Consider the following 16,413-nt stretch of genomic DNA (forward strand, 5'->3'; position numbering starts at 1 on the left):
CACTCTCGGGTTTTGTACTCTCTCTTTCTTTCTTAGCTTTCTTAAAACAAACCTAGGACGATTTGCGCCTAAACCTATATTATATTAGCCCAGATTTAATTATGTTCAAGTTCTAATGGTCACCTTGACCCCTAACCAACCTATGATTAGAAACTTTGGTATAATGAAGATGCCACAATAGGTGATGGATATCCTATTGATAAGTCAAACTAAAGCACTCATTCACTAATGGTGTTTTAGGTGTTCAAAGAGAACAAAGAGAATTCAATCTCGCAAATAAATTTATGTATGAATAGTGTACTGAATATTATTGATAAAACAAGGCCTTAAATAGGTTAAAAGTTGCAAAACAAAACCTTAATATCTAGGTAAAACCAGCCACCAAAGAATAGGAAACAGAGCTTGGCCCAAATTCACCTCCTTTCCTAATCTAATTTGGATTAACTAATTCCTTTATTTGGAATTAGGAATTAATTAATTTACAATGAAAATAATAAAATAATAACTTTCATAAGTTGGTTTGTCCAGCAAATAAATAAATAGAAACCAAATAAAAGACTAATTTCCTAAAATAAAAAGTCAAAATCAAATTAGAAAACTAGTTGGCTAGTTTGACTACTAAGGTATCTTTGACCAATATCCGGCTTGTTTGGGCTCCAAATCAGCTTCCATATGCCATTTAGGATGCCAAATATGATTAATAATGATTCTCACAACATTGCCCCCTGATTGGAATAAGTTAAACAAGAAGAAAAGTAAAAGTCAGCTGCTAAACAACACATTTTCGGCCAAATAGAGATGTTGTCAGTACAAGTCCCTTTTAGATGCTTTTGATTCTTTCATGGCTGGATTCCATGTCCTATTAATGATATTCATTGAGTTCATGAAGTGTTGGAACCATTCCTTACTGCCTGGAGTCTAAATTTGAACGGAAATAGCTACCAGGTTCCGTATCAACTTACACCACTAAGATGCTAAGAACATGCTTTGTATCTTCGGGTATGGACAAGATCTTTTGAGAATTAACTACTCCCTATATAAATGCTCCCAGGTTATCCTTAAACCTCTTGGCTTGAGATCTAGTGATCTGTCAGTCTTCATCCGTATTGGGTCGGCATCCTAGTGGGTTGTCGGTTGTGCTAGTTCTGGTGAATTCACGTCATTTCTATCTTTCTTTCCCCTTATGTTTGAGTTTAGGACACTTACCTGGTTGGTCTTACATGGCTTCACCCCCTCAAATGAGCGTTGAAGCTGTGGGTGCCACACTAGTTCTTTCTTTGAGCTTTTCGACATCTCTCCTTTGTTGTATTTGAAATTGGTCTCTAAATACCTCATTGGGAGTCAATGGTTCCAGCTTGACCTTTAATCTAAAATGTATAGTATCTTTATCGAATTGCCATGGTCTACCCAATAAAATATGACCCGCATGCATAGGAACAACATCACACAATACAATATCCACATATTTATCAATGCCGAATTTTATTTTAGCTTGTTTATTTACTTTCATCTCTCCATTATCATTAAGCCATTGTAATCTATATGGTTCTGGATGTTTAATAGTATTTAACCCTAATTTTTCAACTACCAAATTACTAATTACATTTGCATAACTCCCACTATCAATTAACATACTATAAATGCTATATTGAATTTCACATTGGGTGTAGAAGATGTTCTATCTTTGAATTTGGTTCTCATCTTTCTACACGGTTAGAATCTCCTTACCACCAAACTCAATTCAACCATAGACGCTTTGATTGTTTTGAATTCATCAAGCCCTTCATCTCCAACCTCTTCGTCATCAAATTTGGCTTCTCCTTTACTTTCTTCACTTTCAGATTCTAACTCACCATTACCTTTTAGCACCATGATTCTCCTATTCGGGCATTGGCTAGCGATGTATCCTTGGCCTTGGCACTTAAAACACACAATATCACAAGTTCTAGAAGGTTTAGGATCAGATTTACCTTCATTCCTTAGTGCTTAGATAGATTCGATTTTAGCCTCCTTTTTTGGCCTGTTGGTACTTTCATCACTAGCTTTGGTTTTGGCTTGTTGTCATATGTGGGATTGCTTCTCAAAACACTTGGATTTGACCTCCTGCTGTTTGATACTCCTCCAAATCGTGTGCTTGTGCCTCTCCTCTTGAATTGATTTTCAAGTTTGATAGCCACATGTAACATCTCTTCCAATTCTACATATTGTTGCAATTCCAATTGATTAGCTATCTCACGATTCAACCCACTTTAAAACCGTGCCATGGTTGCTTCTCTTTCTTCATTCATGCTCAATCTCATCATGAGCATCTCCATCTTCTTGTAGTAATCCTCCACAGTCCTATAACCTTGGGATCATAATTGGAGTCTTTGATGCAGCAACCTATGGTAATGACTTGGTATAAACCTCTTTCTCATGGCTCCCTTCATTTGTCGCCATGTAATAATAGGTTCATCTCCAACTCTTCTATGGGTACTTTGCTCATTTATCAACCATTGGCATGCATAATGTCCAAGTTCCATAGCTACCACTTTTACCTTCTCAGTTTCCGAATAGTTATGACAATCAAATATCATCTCCATTTGCTCCTCCCATTCTAAATAAGCCTCCGAATCACTTTTTCCCATAAAAAGGTGGTATGTTGGCCTTAATATTTCCAAGATCATCATCCTCATTCCTTGCTGGTCTCCCATGGATTGGCCTTCCTTAGTAAGCAAAAATATCATCTACTCCCTCTTCAAAATCATCTCCAAAGTTATCTTCCTCGAATTCTTCTCTAAGTCATAGCCTCCTCAACCTCGATCTTGGCCACCATGATACGAACCTAGGATGACCTGCTCCTAAACCCATATTATATTAGCCCAGATCTAATTATGTTCAAGTTCTAATGGTCACCTTGACCCCTCACCAACTTGTGATTAGAAACCTTGGTATATAATGAAGATACCACAATAGGTGATGGAAATCCTATTGATAAGTCAAAACTAAAACATTCATTCACTAATGGTGTTTTAGGTATTCAAAAGAACAAAGAGAATTCAATCTCACAAATAATTTTCTGTATTAAATTCAAGCTTGATTTCTCATTGAAAATAAGCCTTTAAATAGGCTTTGAATGAACAAAATAAAACCCTAAAAGGATTAGGAAATTTCGGCCAACATAGAATCCAATTAGGAAATTGCCTAATTTCACATCCTTTCCGAATCTAATTTGGATGAATTAATTCCCTTATTTTGAATTGGAAATTAATTAATTTAAAATGAAAATAATAAAATAATAACATTCGTAAACTTATTTTTCCAGCAAGTAAATAAATAAAAACCAAAAGTAAAGGTAATTACCTAAAACAAAAAGTAGAAATCAAATTAGGAAACTAAAATACTAGCTTTTTGACAAGCTAACTTTAACCAATCTTTGACCAATTTGAGCTCAATATCAGGTTCTATATACTTTTTAAGTTGCCAAGAAAGATTATTATAGAGTTCCACACGTTTCCCATGCTTGGAGGAAAGAGAAAAACCAACTCAGCATAATACAGTAAAGCTAGCAAGCAATACAACAATTTTCGGCCAAATTTTGAAGTTGTCCGTACAAGTCCGTACAAGTTGGTTTTACTTCTTCCTTGACTTGTTTTCTTGACATCTTAGTGATATTTATTGAATCCATAAAGGGTTGGAACCATTTCTTGCTACCCAGAATCCATAAATGCACCAAAACCGTTGCCCAGGTCCGTATCAGCTTCCACCACTAGTATGCCCAAAATAGGTCTTGGATCTTTGGGTATGGACAAGTGCTCTTGAGAATGAATTACCCCTTGGATAAAGGCATAAAATTTGTCCATAAACCTCTTAGCTTAAGCCCTAGTGATCGGCCCGATCTTCATCCGTATCGGGTCAGCAACCCAGCAAGTTGTCAGTTGTGCAGGCACCGACAGATTCGCATCACACCATGTGCATTTAACCTTGGATTCAGCCCATCTAGGTGATCAGAGTGAGCATTCATCTGCTGTAAGTGCTCCATGACCATAATCATGTCCGTGCTCACTTCCACTCCCTAAAGCTCGGAAATTGTTAGGTCTAAAATATTGATAATTTTATGCCATATTTATAGCTTAATATTTGTTAGTTTGTGTTAATTTGTTATGGAAAGATACTTAATTATGTATTTTTCTTAATCTAGGTAAAAGATGAAGAATTTTAAGAAAACAACCATAAAAATGGATTCCTTGGGTCGAATTATGATGGGAAGCAAGATTTAAGCTCGAATGGACTAAGCATTAAAAAGATTCCAAAAAGATACCTTAAAGATTCCATAAAGATTCTATCGGGAATTTCATGGTGGAAGTGGATGTCATATGAATCATCACGATCTGAGGATTTCCAATATCTCGTTATTTTTGGATTTCGAGGTGCGAGCAAAGAGTTATCATCATTTAAAGTTTAGAATTTATAAAAAATAATATTCTAGTTAAATCTCCACCATTGATCAAAAGAGGGAATCAAGGCAATTTGAGGGCCAAGATAAAAACAAGTGGCAATAATTGGTTAATTTATCATTAATGAGGCACATGCCATGTCACATGCTTCATTAAGGGTAAATTAGACTAATTAACTATTTTTTTTAGGAGGAATTAGACAAAAGGAAAGTAGTAGAGAGCAAGTAATATACAGTTTCCTTTTTACACATGAAATTCGTCCAACCCTTTTCATGGCCTAAAAAAGGTATCTTCCAAGACTCCCACATTGAAAATAAAGAGAGAAAAAGATTCCCAAGATCTTATATATATAGCCCCCATCACATTGAAGGAAGATATACAAGTTTAGAGAGTTATTTAAGAGCTTTTAGGAGACTTAAATAGAAACAAACCAAATTTTGGGAGTTTCTAAGATTCTCTTAAGGGTTCTAGGGTTTTAAAATTTTAGAGTTTTAGAAGATCAATTGGAGAGCTTGGAGGAGGCAGAGAGACGTGGGCTTGCTTGGAGAAGAAGGTTACGACTTTGAGAGCTCTTGGAGGAGAATTTCTTCAATAGTTTTATTCTCTTTTCCTTTCTCTTTAATTGTGAATCTAATTATTTTTAATAATTATGGATGTTGAAATTATTTTTACCATGAACTAATTTTCATAGCTAGGGCTATGATGTAGCCCTAACTATGAAGGTTTAATTATTTTAATATATGTTGAGTTTTATTTAATTAGTAATATGTTTTGTTAATAAATCATTGGTATACTTAATGCTTTCATAGGCCGGAAGGAATGAATGATTTTAATAATATTTGAGCTTGGAAAAAGATAATACTATGGATCTCCAATGATTTACATGAATGCATAATTGATTGGAAAATAGTTATGTCTCATGCCATATTATTTGCTTAATCTATACTTGATGAATTTGCATGATTTAATTTATAGGCCGGAAGGAATAAATTAGGTTATGTGAATATTATCAATTGTGAGTGGAAACTACTTTTGATTAATTTTGTGATTAAGTGTGGTTAACAAAATTACTAGTCAATTAAATTCACATATTTAAGTAATTAAATTGGAATAGTTAGTGGTGAAATCAAATGCCCTAGTATTCATAATTATTCAATTCTCTCTCTTACTTGAAATTGATCTAATTTTAATTGATTGCTTTTGTTTAATTTAGTTTATTTAGTTTTCAATTTCCATCTTAAATTTTAGTTCAAATATTATCAAAACCTAATTATCTTTGGTACTTAATACTTAATCCCTTGGGTACGACAACCCTATTTTTCCACTTTATTACTTGAAAACGATTCGTGCACTTGCGAGTTGATTTTACACATTAGAAATCACCCTTGAATCTTACAGATTCCTCTTCATTAATTCTTAATGGTGCATCTCCTCTTCTTACCCTTGAATCTACAATTTTAGTATGAATAACACAAAAATAAAATAGAATCTCACCAAAATCACCCCCTTACGTGTTTCACTCAAACAAGGTCTCAACACTCGTGTTTGCACACTAGTTTTGGCTTTTGAACATCTTTTAGACTCAGACACTCTTGTCCTTTTCCACTCAAAGAACTAACTCAAAGCTCTAATTAAAACACACTTAAATAATGACAAGATCATAAGTGTACCCTAATTTAAACTTATCAATAAACAGCAAACAAAAATAATCAAATACTGAGTGGAATGAAAATACCTATTCTCGGCTTTTCTAAGCTAAAACAAGGTAAATCAACAAGCCAATTTTTGCAATGAAATAAAAGCTATCCAGAAGATGAATGAACCAATAATTCAAGGATAAAATATAGAGAAAGAAATTTAAATACGAACAAGAATCAAATTGAACAAAAATATAGGATAGTTGTTGGTTGTTGTTCTTTGTAATTCAAGTTTTTGTGCCAAATCCTTTAACTAATTTTAATCCAATAGTTTAAGCACCCAAAATTCAAATATACAGAAGCAAGATTAAATTTTCAGAAACTTCAAATATTGAATAAATAAGCAACAATTCAGCAGCTCCAACAAATTTCCATTAAACAAATTCAAATTCCAAATTAAAAAAAAAACCGAACTTCTAATTTTTTTTTTCCTTTTTTCTCTTAGGCTTTCCTTCTCCTTTTCATTTTTATTTTTAGTCATAGAATATTCAATCAACTGTAGTAGCAAGAATGAACAACAAAATTGCAATTCTAAGATCAAATTTCCACCAAACCCGTGACCATTCAAAAACAAAAACAAATTTCACAATTTTTAAATTTTATGTAATATGCCTTCAAAACTCTTTTTTTTTTTCCTTTTTTAATGTATGTATGCAACTAATTAGGATTAAAAAAAGTAAATGAAAATCAACAATAAAACAAATTAATAAGAACAATGACGAAAAACAACCAACAAACTAGGAAGCAAAAAGACGGTTAAATAAGGAAACCTAATTTGACTAGGAATAATTATTATTATTATTTTAATATGCAGAATGTGTATGATGATAGAAGCAGCCTTAACCTAATGCTAAAATTACATATTAACACAAAACAAAATAAAGCAAATAAGATAACCCAAACCTAAACAAAATCTTGTCTCTAATACCAAATAATACGAACCCAGGTCGACTCACGCCTAAACCATATTATATTAGCCCAGATCTCAATTAAGTTCAAGTTCTTATAGAAAAACCTTAACACCTAATCAACCTGTGATTAGAAACCTTTGTATAATGAAGATGGTTATGGAAGCCCTATTGATAAGTTAAAACTAAAACACACATTCCCTAATGGTGTTTTAGGTGTTTAAAGAGAACAAAAAGAACTGTACCTCACAATTAGTTTTCTGAATATTATTGAACGTGCATTCTCATTGAAAAATAATCCTTAAATAGGTTGAAGTCACAAAATAATAAACCCTAGAAAACTAAGAGAAAACCAGCCATACAATGTGAAATTCCTAATGTAGCCGAAATTCCATTCCTTTCCTAATTCTAATTTTAATAAATTAATTCCTTTATTTTGAATTGGGAATTAATTAATTTACAATAAAAAAATAAAATAATAACTTTCTAAGTTGATTTTTCCAGCAAATAAATAAATAGAAACCAAAGAAAAGACTAATTTTGTAAAACAAAAAGTCAATCAAATTAGGAAACTAATGGACTATCTTTCACACTAAGATGTCTTTGACCAATCAATGACCAATTTAAGCTCCAAATCACCTCCCATGTGCCATGTAGGTTCCAAATAGGGTTATCATTGAGTTTCACATGTTGCCCTTGATTAGAACAAAGAGAAAATGCCAACTCAGTAAAATACAGTAAAGTTAGTAGCAAAATCAAACAAAATTGGGCAACTTTTCCCCTATGCGTAAAAGCCCTTTTTGATTGCTTTTGATCCTACATTGGCTTGATTCCATGACCTCCTAATTATATTCATTGATTCCATGAAGTGTTGGAACCATTTCATGTTTCTCAGAGTCCATATTTGCATGAAATTAGCTACCTAGAACCATTACGGCCTCCACCACTTGGATGCTTAAAATAGGTTTTGTATCTTCGGGTATGAACAAGACCTTTTCCAAATTGATAACTCCCTATATAAAGCCAAGTTATTCTTAAATCTCTTGGCTTAAGCCTTAGTGATTGGCCTGGTCTTCATCCGTAACAGATTAGCACCCTAGTAGGTGGTCGGTGGTGTGGGCAAAGATGGATTCTCATCAATATTATTCAGAAAATTATTTGTGAGAAATAATTCTCTTTGTTCTCTTTGAACACCTAAAACACCATCAGAGAGTGAGTGTTTTAGTTTGACTTATCAGTAGGACATCCATCACCGATTGTGGCATGTTCATCATACACCAATATTTCTAGTCATGGGTTGATTAGAGGTTGAGGTCACCATAAGAACTTGAACTTAATTTTTCGATCTAGGCTAATATACTATGGGTTTAGGCACAAGTTGACCTAGGTTCATATCATTTAGTATCAAAGCCAAATTTTATTTTGGTTTGATGTATCTTATTTGCTTTATTTTGTTTTATGTTAATCTGCAATTTTAGCATTAGGTTAAGGTTGCATCTATTCTACATGTAGTGCATATAAAAATATATATATATATATATATATATTTTCTAGTTAAATTAGGTTTCCTTGTTTTACCATATTTTTGCTTCCTAATTTGTTGGTTGTTTTCACCATTGTTTTTGAAAGCATATTGCATAAAAACCTAAAAATTGTGCAATTTGTCATTATTGGAGTGTGGTCTTAGGTTTGTGAAATTTTTCTGTTGGAATTGCAATTTTTGTTGTTGATTCTTGTTACTGGAGATGTGTTTAAGTTTTGTGAGTGAATAAAAATTTAAAAAAAATAAAAAGAGAACAAAAGCTGAATATGAAAAAGAAAACAAAAAGAGGCTAATTTGTTGAAAAATTGGAGTTTGAATTTGTTTGAGCTGGAAATTTTGAATTGTGAAATTTGAAGTTGTTGGATATTTGAATTTTGAGTGCTAAAATTATTTGGATTAAAATTGGTTGAAGGAATTGAGACAAACTTTAAATTATAAGAACAACCAACAACTATTTCATACTTTTGTTCAAATTGTTCTTGATCATTGTGTGAATCTCTTTACTAAATTTTATCCTTGAATTATTGACTTATTCATATTCTGTCCAGATCTTTATTCACTCCAAAAATTTTGCTTGTTGATTTACCTTGTTTTTGCTTAGAAAAGCTGTGACGAGAATCCACCCGAACCTGCACAACCGATAACTCACTGGGGTGCTAACCTGATACGGATGAAGATTAGACCGATAACTAGGGCTCAAGCTAAGAGATTTAAGGAAAACCTGGCTGATTTTATCCATGCAGCAATTAATTCTTAAAGGGGCTTGTCAATACCCGAAGATACAAGACTCGTTTTAAGCATCCAAGTGGTGAAGGTTGATACGGACTAAGTAGCTGTTTTTGTGCAAATATGGACTCCGAGCAGCAAGAAATGGTTCCAACACTTCATGGACTCAATACATATCTCTAAGAGGTCATGGAATCAAGTCAAGTCAGCTTTAAAGGCAATCAAACAAGTGGTGTGTGCATAGGAGGAAGTTTGGTCGGTTTTAATGTATTTTGTTGTTGGCTTTATTGTATTTTGTTGAGTTGGTATTTTCTCTTTGATCTAAGCAAGGGCAACGTGTGGGACTCCATGATAATCCTATTTGGCATTCTACGAGGTATATGGAAGCTAATTTGGAGCTTAAATTGGTCAAAGATTAGTCAAAGATAGCTTAGTCAAAAAGATAGTATTTTAGTTTCCTAATTCGATTTCTACTTTTTGTTTGAGGAAATTAATCTTTTATTTGGTTTTTATTTATTTATCTGTTGGAAAAATTGACATAGGAAAGTTATTATTTTATTAATTTCAGGTGTAAATTAATTAATCCCTAATTAAAAATAAAGGAATTAATTAATCAAAATTAGATTAGGAAAGGAATACTAAATTCGGCCACATTAGGAATCTAGCATGCATGGCCAGTTTTGTCTAATCCTTTTAGGGTTTTATTTTTTCTTTCAAAGCCTATTTAAAGGCTTATTTTCAATAAGAAATCAACCTTTAATAATGTTCAGAATTTATTTTATGAGATTGAATTTCTCTTTGTTCTCTTTGAACACCTGAAACACCATTAGAGAGTGAGTGTTTTAGTTTTGACTTATAAATAGGATAATCATCACCTATTGTGGCATCTTCATTATACCAAGGTTTCTAATCATAGGTTGGTTAAGGGTTGAGGTTAATCAATTAACATTTGAATTTAATTGAGATATGGGCTAACTTAATACGAGTTAAGTGATACGAACCTAGGACGACCTGCTCCTAAACCCGTATTATCTTAGCCCAAATCTTAATTAAGTTCAAGTTCTAATGGAATTAACCTCAACCCCTAACCAACCTATGGTTAGAAACCTTGGTATAATGTAGATGCCACAATAGGGGACGGAAAACCTATTGATAAGTCAAGCTAAAACAACCAATTCTCTAATGGTGTTTTAGGTGTTCTCAAAGAACAAAGAGATAATTAATCTCACAAGTATTTTCTTAATCAAATCAAAGTTGTATTCTTATTAAAAAAATAAGCCTTTAAATTGGCTACAAAGCCACGAAACAAAACCCTAAAAACAAAGGGAAAATCGTCCATACAAAGTAGTTTCCTGTGGTTGCCAAAATTCTCACTCCTTTCCTAATTTAATTTGGAATAATTAATTCCTTTATTTTGAATTAGGAATTAATTAATTTACAATGAAAATAATAAAATAATAACTTTCCTAAAATTATTGTTTCAGAAAATAAATAAATAAAAACTAAAAAGTAATGGTAATTTCCTAAAACAAAACGTAGAATCAAATTAGGAAACTATAATATTAGCTTTTTGACTAAGTTGACTTTGACCAATCTTTGACCTAATTGAGCTCCAAATCAGCTTCAATATGCTTTATAGGATGCCAAATAAGCTGAATATGAAGTCCCACACGTTGCCCATGCTTGGAAAAGGAAGAAAAAGCTAACTCAGCAAAATACAGTAAAGCCAGCACAAAATACAGTAAAAAATAGGCCAAATTTGAAGCTATTTGTACAACCCCTTTTTGAATGCCTTTGAAGCTGGCTTGACTTGATTCCATATCCTCTTAGACATATGTATTGAATCCATAAAGAGTTGGAACCATTTCATGCTGCCCATTGTCCATATTTGCACCAAAACTGCTACCCGGGTCCGTATTGGCTTCCACCACTTGGATGCTTAAAAATAGGCTTTGTATCTTCAAGTATGGACAAGCTCTGTTGAGATTAATTACCCCCTGTATAAATGCTCCCAGGTTGTCCTTAAATCTATTAATTTGAGCTCTTGTGATTGGTCTAGTCGTCATCCCTGTCGGGTCAGCACCCCAACGGGGTTATCGGTTGAGTGGGCTTGAGCGGAATCACATCATTAAGGCATGTGTCAACCGAGGTTCATATCAGGCTAAGACTAGTGTTTATCAATCCACTTGGTAATTGATTAGTTTTTGCTTACTATTTTGTTGATAAGTTTAAATTAAGGTACGCTTGTGATGTAGTTTCTATTTAAGTTTGTTTTAATTAGAACTTTTAGTTAATTCTTTTAGTGAAAAAATGCAAGAGCGAGTGAGTTTGAAAGATGGTTAAAAGCCAAAACTAGTGTGCAAACACGAGTGTCGAGACCTTATTTGAGTGAAACATATGAGGGAGTGAATTTGGTAAGGATTTTTGTATTATTTTTACTAACATCTCAATTTCAAGGATAAGGAGAGGAGATGAATCGTTAAGAATTAATGAAGAAGAATCCCATGGGGTTCAAAGGTGACTCAAGAGCAATGGGAATTGGAGGTGAACATACCGTCATGATGGTAATCATGGAAAAACTCCAACGGATGAATGCTTGCTTTGATCACTTAGATCAAAGATTAGACAAAGTTGAAAATTCTCAAGGTGGGCTGAATACAAGGTTTGATGCACATGGTGGCTGAGGTTGAGGTCGAGGAGTTCAAGAGCAACCTAGAGAGGAATTTGGGGAAGGTAATTTTGGAGGTAACCTTGAAGAAGAAATTGATGATATTTTTGCACTCTAAGGAAGACCAACCCATGGGAGACCAGCAGGGGAAGAGGATGATGATCTTGGAAATATTAAGGTCAACATACCACCTTTTATGGGAAAAAAGTGACTTGGAGGCTTACCTAGAATGGGAGGAGTGAATGGAGATGATATTCAATTGTCATAACTATTCGGAGGCTAAGAAGGTAAAATTGGCAGCTTTTGAATTTGGTCATTATGCACTCCAATGGTGGACAAATGAGCAAAGTACCCAAAGAAGATTTGGAGATGAACCTATTACTACTTGGCGACAAATAAAAAGAGCCATGAGAAAGAGGTTTGTACCAAGTCATTACCATAGGTTGGTGCATCAAAGACTCCAATAATTATGACAAGGTAGTAGGATCATGGAGGATTAGATGGAGACGCTCATGATGAGATTAAGCATGAATGAAGATAGAGAAACAACCATGGCATGGTTTCTAAGTGGGTTGAATCGAGAGATGGCCAATCAATTGGAATTACAACAATATGTGGAATTGGAAGAGATGTTGCATATGGTTATCAAACTTGAGAATCAATTCAAGAGGAAGGGTACAAGTTCAAGGTTTGGAGGTGGTACAAGCGGCAAGAGGACAAATCCAGGTGTTTGGAGAAGCAATCCCACATATGACAATAAGCTAAGACCGAAGCTTGGTGATGAGAGCACCAATCGGCCAAAAAAGGAAGCCAAGGCTGAATCTGTCCAAGCATCAAGGAAAAGGTAAATCTGATCCTAAACCTTATAGAACTCATGACATTATTTGTTTTAAGTGCGAGAGATGTGGACATATTTCCTATCAATGCCTGAATAGGAGAATCATGGTGCTAAAAGGGAATGGTGAGTTAGATTCTAAAAGTGAAGGAAGTGAGGGTGAAACCGAGCAAGAAGAGGAATAAATTGAAGATGAAACCGAGACCCTAAATGCTTCCAATGCTGGATTAAGCTTGGTGACTAGGAGAGTCTTGATCGTGTACAAAGATGAGGATCAAATTCAAAGAGAGAACATCTTTTACACTCGTTGTGAAATCCAAGGTATGGTTTGTAGTATGATAATTGATGGTGGGAGTTGTGCAAAAATTAGGCTTAACAACAATTAAACATCCCAAAACCATATAGATTACAATGGCTTAATGATAAAATTCAGCATTGATAAATATGTGGATATTGTGTCTATGCATGCCAAACATATTTTATTTGGTAGACCATGGTAATTTGGTAAAGATACTATACATTATGGTCGAGAGAATGATATTGTTTTTAGATTTAAAGCTAAAAAGGTCAAGTTGGAACCATTGACTCCCAAGGGGGTATCTAGAGACCAACTTAAAATATAACAAAGGAGGAAGGCTAAAAAGCTCAAAGAAAGAACTAGTGTGTCACCCACAACTTCAACTCCTACCCAAGGGAGCAAGATCAAAAAAGACCAACCAGGTAAGTTTCCTAAACTCAAACTTGAAGGGAAAGAAAGAGAGAAAGCCGAGAGGGTGAAAAGGGATGAAAAACCTGAAAGTGGAAAAAAATTAGACGAAGCCGAGACTGAGAGTAAAGGTGAGACGGCCGAGCGAGAGAAAGAAAAATTGAAGAAAAATAAAAATTTCTATCTTAGTTTTGGGGATGTTAATAAAGCAATTTTAAATAAGAAACCATTGCTTTTCATGATTTACAAAGATGCATATTTAAATGAACAAGCTAATCCCCAAGAACATGAATTGACAAGCTTTATTTCTTTCCTTTTGTAAAAATTTGATGATGTCTTTCCAGATGAAATTCCTAATGTTTTACCACTATTCAAAGGATCAAACATTAAATTGATTTTGTGTTGAGAGCTGTGATTCCTAATAGACTTGCACATAGAAGTAATCCCAATGAGACGAAGGAGCTACAAAGGCAGGTAAGTGAATTACTTGACAAAAGTTACATTAGGGAAAGTATGAGTCCATGTGCTATTCCTATTTTATTAGTTCTTAAGAAAGATGGATCATGGCGCATGTGTATTAATTGTAGAGCCATAAATAGTATTACTATTAAGTATAGACATCCAATTCCTAGATTAGATTATATGCTTAATGAATTGCATGATGCTTGCATGTTTACAAAAATTGATCTTAAAAGTGGGTATCATCAAATTAGGATGAAAGAGGGTGATGAATGTAAAGCCACATTTCAAACTAAACATGGATTGTACGAATGGTTAGTAATGCCTTTTGGTTTAACTATTGCACATAGTACTTTCATGAGGTTAATGAATCATGCCATGCATCCATTCATTGGTAAATAGCTAAAACCTTGATGAGCATGTAAGACTTTTTAGGCAAAATTTAAACATTCTTAGCAAAGAAAGGATATTTGCTAACATGAAACAGTATGATTTTTCAAAGATGTACTCGTTTTCCTAGGATTTGTTGTGAGTGCTACAGGAATTAAAGTTGATCAACCCAAGGAGCTTTCATGGTTTGGCTAGTTTTTACTGAAGATTTGTCCAGGATTTTAGCGCCATTGTAGCACCTTTGACCAAAGTCGTAAAAAAAATAGTGGCTTCAAATGGGGGGAAGCACAAGAAAAATCTTTTACTTTATTAAAAGAAAAATGAACTAATACACTTTTGCTAGCTTTGCCTGAAAAAACTTTTGAAATTGAATGTGATGCTTCAGGTGTAGGGCTGGAAGATTAAATTTTTACCAAAGATTAGGGCAAGGTTAATCTAAAGAGAACAAGGTTTTCAAAGTTTGGAATTGATTTGGAGTTTAGATGTACTCGGCTTGTTTGAATAAGCTGCTGGAAAATTTTTTAATTTTGGCCGGTTTGTGTTTCTGTTGGTTTCAAAAATGGAAACTAAGGTATTTTCTCCAAAATTATATATATACTCATTGAAATGTAATGCATACTTACAAAAGAGGTGTGGAAGCACACCATGGCCGGTTTTAGCAGCAATACAAAACAAGTCCTTCATGGTGAAGCAAACCACATGTGCAAGGTAACTTTTCACCATGCTTCTTAATTTGTTGACAAGTGTTGCTGCCTAATTACGTGCTTCATGTTGAAGTAGTCCTCATGCATGATGACACATGTCCTTTCATGCATTGGATGAGAGAGAGGCCGAATGGTTGAGCTCCATGTCACCATCCTTGTCACCAAGGTGCTTTCCATGTCATCAAGGTGCTTCCCTAAACTTCCTAAAACCCTAATTTGGCTAATACATTTTAATTTATACATTTTGGTGTCTTTGTGCAGCAACTTATCAAGCCTAGATTACACAAAAATGGTTTTCATAAAACACAAAAAACAAACATGAAAGTTGATACGAACCTAGGACAACCTGCTCCTAAACCTGTATTATATTAGCCCGGATCTTAATTAAGTTCAAGTTCTAATGGAATGGACCTCGACCCCTAACCAACCTGTGGTTAGAAACCTTGGTATAATGTAGACGCCACAATAGGGGATGGAAAACCTATTGATAAGTCAAGCTAAAACAACCAATTCTCTAATGGTGTTTTAGGTGTTCTCAAATAACAAAGAGATAATTAATCTCACAAGTATTTTCTTAATCAAATCAAAGTTTTTTTATTATTGAAAAATAAGCCTTTAAATAGGCTTGAAAGAAACAAAATAACCCTAAAAAAAATAAGTCAAAACCGGACTCCTATAGGAATTATGAAACTTGACCGAATTCTAATATGTCCTAAACTAAATTTGATTAATTAATTCCTTTATTTTGAATTAGGAATTAATTAATTTACAATGAAAATAATAAAATAATAGGTTTCCTAAACTTATTTGTCCAGAAAATAAATAAATAAAAGCCAAAAAGTAATAGTAGTTTCCTAAAACAAAAAGTAAAAACAAATTAGGAAACTAAAAATGCTAGCTTTTTTTATCAAGTTGAATTTGATCAATCTTTGACGTCTTTGAGCTTCAAATCAGCTTCTAGATGCTTTTTAGGATGCCAAATAAGCTGAATATGAAGTCCCACACATTGCCCATGCTTGGAAAAATAAGAAAAGGCTAATACAGTAAAATACAGTAAAGCCAGCAAGCAATACAGCAAATTCGGCCAAATTGTTGATGCTGTCCGTACAAGCCCTTTTTGATTGCATTTGAGGCTGCTTTAACTTGATTCCATGACCTATTAGGCATATGTATTGAACCCATAAACCATTGGAACCATTTCATGCTTCCCGGACTCCAAAAATGTACCAAAATCGTCACCCGGGTCCGTATCCGCTTCCACCACTTGGATGCTTAGAATAGACTTTGTATCTTCAAGTATGGACAAGCTCTGTTGAGTTTGATTACCCCCTGTATAAATAC

Source organism: Ziziphus jujuba, chromosome 6, assembly GCF_031755915.1.
Source record: "Ziziphus jujuba cultivar Dongzao chromosome 6, ASM3175591v1".
Classification (NCBI taxonomy): domain Eukaryota; kingdom Viridiplantae; phylum Streptophyta; class Magnoliopsida; order Rosales; family Rhamnaceae; genus Ziziphus; species Ziziphus jujuba.